The 8,218-nt window shown below is 34.7% G+C and overlaps 1 pseudogene across 1 annotated transcript; it reads left to right on the forward strand.

The window, feature by feature from the left end:
- Positions 1-7,228: 7,228 nt before the first annotated feature.
- Positions 7,229-7,425, forward strand: LOC308414442 (annotated as a pseudogene). The gene has a single exon. The product of its transcript is annotated as an uncharacterized misc_RNA (transcript).
- Positions 7,426-8,218: the final 793 nt, after the last annotated feature.

An 8,218-nucleotide genomic window follows, 5' to 3' on the forward strand; every position in this document is an offset into this window, starting at 1 on the left:
TATTATTTATGATTCTATGTTGCAGTAAATATTAAAAAAATAACAAACATTTATCTCTCTGCTATCCCTGAGGTCTCATTCCTCAAGCCTGGTTTTAGTTCAGAGGCACTTACTCCTCTGATGCCTGGTCTGAGCCACCACCATGACTCAACTCATCCACGAAACTCCTTTCCCCTGGTGGTTTTCTACCGCCTGTTCTCCAACTCTGTCCTGGGGTATTTCTATACCCCAAAATCCCACACAAACACAACTCTACAACCAGAATACTTTTTATGCGTGTTTATATATTCAACTCTCAATCCACAAATCCTCCATACAACAAGATTGCATCAAATAGACAAAGATACAAACTGCCCATCTATATGAGATATTAGGCCTGCAAAATCCTTAATGTTCATAGCTGTTTAACACCAATAAATCCCACCTGGGTCCACCTGCTCCTTGCGAAGTTCCATGTTGCCTTGACCTCTAACCTTTGTCCTCTGCTCTTCTTCCAACCTCTCAGTCCTCTCTAATTCCCTTGCCCTGCCCAGTCACTGGCTTTCCTTTATTTTACTAATTAAAATGGGAAGGTTCAGTTGGAATCATGTGACTAGTCAGCCCCTCTTGGGGAAGTGAATAACATTAAAATACAAACAGCTTCAGGACAATCTACATGTCTTCTTTTTGTTAAGTTAAAAAGTTATTTTCTCAACTATAAGATAAATGTAACTATTACTATTATATGATTTATAAAGTAAAAGACACCCTTAACATCTAACCTACCAATTTTGTCTATTAAATAAAGCACTCTTTTGTCTATCTTAAAAGACTATAGTTTTATATCTAATTTATATCTCGGTTTTAGATTGTATGTCATCTGAAAATCACTTTTTTAGATATATATTAACTTTCTTAATGCCAAACAGCTGATCCAGCTAAAAGGCTACCAGTCTTAAACAACATCAGAAATCTCAGAATGACTAATATTACCTAATAATGAGAAGCACAAAACACAGCTTCCAAAACTAGCCAATATATAGAGACTGCTGCTGATCACTAGGACAGTCCCACTTCTCTGAAAACATTGGAGCATCAGTCATTACTCTTCTGGCTCAGGACCATATCTGACAGACCTTTTAATGCAGAAATTTGAAGGGCTGATAATTTTGGCTTGACAAAGATTATCAGTCTATTATTCCGCAAAAGTGCCTGTAGATGAATGAGGCAATTCTTACCAAGTGGCTGTCTTGCCACAACTGGAGCAACTCCATTGATGCCCAATTTCTTCTTAGAATCTAAGAAGCAGATAGTTCTCTAGTCAAATGATCTTTAAGTTAAAAAAGTCTATAAATATCATATTCTGTGGACTTCTGACACTTTTGCAGATTATCTATCTGCATAAAGCATCTCTGAACTGTTAAGCCTTGACTAGTCTTGGCTATCTTAAATTGAAATTATCTTTGTAACGAAGCATCCTTTTAATGACTCAGAACCATGAGCTTGTTATCTATCCCTCAACTAGATTGTTTAACCAATTAAACACAATGTTTAAACTTTAAATCTGTATCAATTCAAACTTTAGTACTGTAAAGATTATAACTTTAACTTTGTATCAATTAGAAGGATTCTTACCAATAAAGATATGATTTTAGCTTAGTTACCAAAATAGGATTATGACTGTATAACCAATTCTGCCTAATTCTTTCCTGTAAGATTATGAACATTTCTAAATTCTTTATAAAATCAACCTTACAATACCCACTTTCACCCCCCACAAAGTCCAGGGAATCAGGCGACAACTCATCTTAAGCTTCTTCAAATTGAATATATGGGGTATTGAGAATTTAGAAGTGGGGAAGGAGATGAAAAATCAAGATAGGCCTCAAGAGGAAAAGCCACACTGATGATTGTTGTAGTCTCTGATGTCTGGAATCAGGCCAGTTCAGCATTCTGATGACATGTTTATCATAGTTGTACATTCTGAAACATATATAAAACTCAACAAAAAACATTTTAGTATCAAGAGATGTTTTGTTTGATCTTTTTAATTCAGTTTTTTTTAAGGTGGTCTACCTCTATCAAATCTAATCCAAATAACTGTGGAACACACACTTTTCAAAGATGCAAAGCAAAACCTTTCTCACAAAATAGAGTGTCCTTATGTTGGCAACTAGAGTATGTTGTATCTTGTATTCTCTCCCACAGAAATAATATAAACACAAAACTCAACATCATATCTATTTTGAAACAATCTAAACAATTAAGTTAATTATAAATCCTCACTAGCTGGCATCTGAAGAGCCAATTTGCCTTATCCAGATAATTAACTTTAAATGTTGAAAACACATTGATAGTCAGCATCTGACAAGCCATGTGGCCTTAGAGGGATAATTCACAAAACAAACTACTACACAGGAAACTACAGCCTGTCAGGAAACTCTGTCCCTTTAAAATTTCCATGCTGAGATACCACATGACTCAAAATGGTGCTGGCCTGCTCTTACTCAAAAAATAAACACTATCTCTCATTTTCTCTCTTTCTTTCTCTCATTTTTTTTTCTCTGTGGGTAATTATTAAATTAAGCTAATCCATGAACATATCACCACAAGTATTTAACTTTTGTGATGAGAATACACAAATTTTTTCATTATGGAACTTTTCAAATATAAATATTTTATTATTCTAATTTCTCCATCATTGCATAGGAATTCTTTTTTTAAATTTGCAGTATATGACTAATAATTTGTACCCTTTGACCACCATCCTTCACTTTTATGTATTTCATATACTAGTTTTATGAGATATATTTCTATACACAATTAGTCACACATAGCTTTTATAAGCAAGCACTTTTTTATATAATCAATTTTTATTTTTTATTGTATTGGCTCTGCTTTTACAGTCACATTCTAAGCTGTCGTTCTCCAAGCTATCTCCCAGCTCTTTGCTCACATTCTATGCATGTGCCTCCTCTGGGTACAGTCACAATTCTCAATAGCATGTTAAAATCAAAATTCTAGAAACTTGTAATTTATCAATTATAATTTATATTATCAAATTCTCAGAAGACATCTATACAATAAAATCACAGCTCCGTTACTGATATAAACTGCCCACCTATATAAGAAAAATTGCCCTGTAATTATCCATCCCTTATAATATATTCAGAGTTACCTGTGATATTTAATGCCACATGGGGCTGGTTCATCTTTCTCCATATTGATTTCTTCTCCTCCTTCTCCCTATCTCTCTCACTTCTCGGAAATGTTGCACCACCCTTCTTTTTTACTTCGCAGTCACAGGCCTTTCCTTACATTGTACTTGTCCTCAACTGCATATAGACATCAACACACATTTCACCATTTCTGTCTATTGAAAAAAAGAATATTTTTCTCAGATGTAAGCTGAGCACAACTATTACCAGTCCATAATTTACAAAGGACAAAATGTGTCTAACACCCAGTCTATAATTGCTGTCAATGAAATAGAACATTTTGTTATCTATTCTAACTTAAGGTTCAAAATCCACATTATGCCCTAGGTAGCTTGGATACTATCTGAATACTATCCAATGAAATAGATTTTCTCAATGTTAAATAGCCTAGGTTGTCTATGAGACTATAATTACTCGTCAACCCAGTAAGAAAACTGAGAATTGCCAATGCTATCTGAAAATATAGAAATTCTAACACAGCTTATAGAACTGAGACAACAATTGCCTATATACGCAATCTCCTATTAGTAACACAGAAAAAATATCACTCTTAAACCTTCTGACCCAGGATCATCTGACAGACTTTTGTAGCAGTGTTTTGAAAGACTGGTTGTTCTGAGGTGGCAGAAAATGTCTTTTGACTATTCTAATGAGTTTTTCTTTTTGGACATTATTTAGTCTGTAGATGAATTAGGCAATTTCTGCCCACATTGAGGGAGAGAATCTCAATTTCCTCTTTCAATCCCTAAAAGGTGAGCTATTAGAAGTTGATGTCTCAACAAATAATAATATTAAATATCACATTTTATGATTTTCTGACATTATGAAGACCATCTATCTTTGTAAAGTAATATGAACTGATGTTCATTAACTACTCTTAGCTAATTCTAATAAATTATTCTGAAAACTCCCTAATCGGATCTCAGAGCTGTAAATTTGCTGTCTGGCCCTAAACTTGTTTAGTCATCTAGAAACAGTTTAAAACAGCAGTTATAGGACTGGATCTAAGTCTTGTATTTTTAAATGTGTTGTATAGGCACAATGTCTACATGAAAGTAGCAATACTAGTCACAATTTTATATTAAAAAATTCATATCAATGAAATATTAAGTTTGTATCAAATAAGTTCTATATCAATGTAAGAAATTATAAGTTCAACTTAGTAACAAGTATAAAGATTTCTACCAAATGATGATATGGCTACAGAATAAATTCTAGCTAATTTCTCCCTGTTAAATTATAGCTGTTTCTAAATTCCCCAGAAAGACAACCTTAGAATAACCACCTTTAGCCCCCTAGTACAAAACGTTGGGTACACAACTCGCATAACTTCTTCAGGCAGAATATGGGTGTTGAGAAACCTTTCAAAAGAGAGCTAGAGAAAATGAGGCAGTTGGTTAGGCTTTAAAAAGGCCACCCTAATAATTGTTATATTATCTGATGTCTGTTTTGCCAGAAACCAGCTGAAAGTCCCTGTGATCAGGAGTTCAAGCATGCCAGTTTAGCATGTATGAAAATGAGACTCAACAAAGTTGTACATTCTGTAATATATAAATCTCAAATATAATTTTAGTGTGATCAAGATATTTTTATTGATTATATCAGACTTAATAGTCTATACAGACTAACTAGGATGATAGTTTGTTCTCTCTCTCTGTTGTTGTTGGTGTTTTATTCTCCTGAATATAGTTCTTTGGGAAGTTTCCCTCTATTAAATATGATCCATATAACTCTGGAAGGTGTCCAGAGTCTAATAACCTTTCTAATAGCACAAAGATAAAACTTTTTTCCAAAATCAGCATATCCTTAAGTTGACAACCATAAAAGATTGTATCTTGCATTTTCTCATAGAGCAATAATATAAACACAAAATCCACTTCCATTTTAAAAATTAAAACAATCTAAAATAAACAAACTAACCTATTGCAAGGGCCTATTTTTAGGCTGTTCTTACCCAGAGCAGCCAGTACTTTTCACAGCAGGGGACCTAAAGTCCATGAGCAGATACTTCCCTGTGATTCTTTGTTTTATGTTTTCTATATAGACCATTATGTAACCTCACTCTGCCTGTCTTGCTTACTGAACCTCTAAATTGCTAACTAAATTTATGAGTCTATATAGGTCTTTCTAATTTGTCATGTCAGGAAATAACCAAATTTCCCCTGGTGCCCATGTCAGAGAATATGAGTTTCCTGCATACTCTAATATACCATCTATCTGTTATGCACTCTGCCTGGTGCTACAGACTTCAATATATTTTTTCTATCTTAGTTGTGAATTGTGGGCAAAATCCACTTGTTAGTCAGACAAACTCCATAAACAAATCTATCCTAAAAGGAAACAAATTAGTCCCTGGAACAAACTACATTCTTAGCTTCCTCACCTTGATCAGCCAGTACTTATCACAAGAATGGAACCTAGAGCCCTCTGTCTTTCTTTGTGTCAAGTTCCTGTGCTTGAACCTATGTGACTTATCCAGACTGCACCTTTCTCTCACTTAGAAAATTAAACTCCTACCTCTCAGCCTGATAATGTTAAATTTCTAGTGTATTCTTGTCTAACAATTTGGTTTACCATCTGTGGTAGTAAATATATTAGAAAGTTCAATAATCCAAGATCCATACCTAAAGATAGTAAAAGAAATATACAGCAAACCAGTAGCCAAAATCAAACTAAATAGAGAAAAATTTAAAGAAATCCCACTAAAATCAGGGAGTATACAAGGCTGCCCACTCTCCCCTTAGCTATTTAATATAGTACTGGAAATCATGACCGGAGCAATTAGACACCAAAAGGAAGTCTAAGGGATACAAATTGGAAAGGGAGAAATCAAAATACCACTATTTACAGATGATATAATAGTATACTTAATTGACCTCAAAATTTCTACCAGCAGACACCTACAGCTCATAAACAACTACAGCAAAATGGAAAGATGTAAAACTAACTAAAACAGATCAGTACCCTTCCTCTACTCAAAGGGAAAACATGCTGAGAAAGAAATTAGGAAAATGATACCCTTCACAATGGTCACAAAGAATATAAAATACCTTGGTGTGTCCTTAACCAAGCAAGTGAAGAATCTATATGACAAGAACTTCAAGTCTCTGAAGAAAGAAATTGAAAAAGATTTCAGAAAATGGAAAGATCTTACATGCTCATGAATTGAAAAAATCAACATAGTAAAAATGGCCATCTTACCAAATGCAATCTATTGATTCAATACAATCCCCATCAAAACTTCAACTCATTTCTTCATAGAGTTGGAAAGAGCAATGTGCAAATTCATTGAAAACAACAACAACAACAACAACAAAACCCCACAGGATTTCAAAAGCTATTCTGAAAAATAAAAGAAATTTTGAGGAAATTTCTATCCCTGACCTCAAGCTATATTACTGACCAGTCTTAATAAAAACATCATGACATCATGGTATTGGTATCCAGACAGGCAGGTGGATCAATGAAATGAATTGAAGACTCAGTAATGAACCTACACAGTTATGGTTATCTTTGACAATGGAGCTAAAAACATTCAATGAAAAAAGGAGAACATCTTCAAAATATAGTGTTGTTCCAACTGGCAGTCAGCATGCAGAATAACGCAAAATGATCTATTCTTTTTTACTTTTCTCCTGTATAAAGCTGAAGTCCAAGTGGATTACAGTATTCCACGTAAAACTAGGTACAATGCAAGTAATAAAGGAGAATGTATAGATGAGCTTAGAACACATAAGCACAGGGAAAAATTTCCTTAACTGAATACCAATATATTATGTTCTAATATCAAGAATCAATAAATGAGACCTAATGAAACTGCAAAATTTCTGTAAGGCAAAAAACACTGCTAAGAGGATAAAATGGCAACGAATAGACGGGGAAGGGATCATTACCAATCCTACATCTGAAAAAAAAAAACCAGTATCCAATATAAACAAAGAACCCAAGAAGGTAGACTCTAGAAAATCAAATAATCCTATCAAAAATGTAGTACAGGAGGACCAGTGTCTGCTGTAGGGGCTGGAGGCACCATGTACGGTAGGAAAGGTGGCAAAAAGAAACCCCCAAAACAGCCCAAGAAGCAGGCGAAGGAGTTGAACAAGGAATATAAGGCTTTCAAGCAGAAACAAAAGAAGGAACAGAAAAAACTCTCTAGAAGCTAAAAGCCAAAGCCATAGGGAAGGGCCTCCTTGCCTCAGATAGAATTAAGAAATCTGGCAAAAAGTAAGCTGTTCCTCACATCTGAGGTGATGGTGACGCTCCTCTTCCATTCCTCTTTAAACATCTGGATTCCCTACCATAACAACTAGAATGCAGTGTCATCCTGCAACCTATCAAACATTGAGATTCCCTGTCATAACATCTTAGCCACCTAATAGCTAGAATAAGTAAAGTGTTTTCCAGGAACCTGTGGTTGTACATTGTAATAAACATTTGTTTAAAAAAAAGGTGAATAATCCAATGGCTCATTGTCTCTAGTGTTCAGCATTTCCTACCTCAGCTGTGAATTTAAAATGAACCCAGTTTGGAATACCATAGCAGCCTACTGTTCCATCTTCATTGTACTCTGAATTATGTACCGCTTTGAATTAAACCTACTAATTAAAAAGCCAAAAAATAAAAATGTAGTACAGAGCTAAATAAAGAATCCTCAACTGAGGAATATTGAATGGCTGAGAAGAACCTAAAGAAATGCTCAACATACCTAGTCATCAGGGAAATACAAATCAAAACAACCCTGAGATAACACTTAACACTAGTCAGAATGGCTAAGATAAAAAATCTCAGATGACAACAGATGCTTGTGAGGATGTGGAGAAAGAGGAACTTTTCTCCACTGTTGGTGGGGATGTAAGCTAGTACAACCACGCTGGAAATCAGTCTGGCAGTTACTCAGAAACTTGGACATAGTACTACCCAAGACCCAGCTGTAGTACAACTGGGAATATATCAAAAATTAGCTCCAAGATGTAACAAAGATACATGCTCCACCATGTTCATAGCAGCCTTATTTATTATAG

This window comes from Micromys minutus (assembly GCF_963924665.1).
Source record: "Micromys minutus genome assembly, chromosome: X".
Taxonomy (NCBI): Eukaryota; Metazoa; Chordata; class Mammalia; order Rodentia; family Muridae; genus Micromys; species Micromys minutus.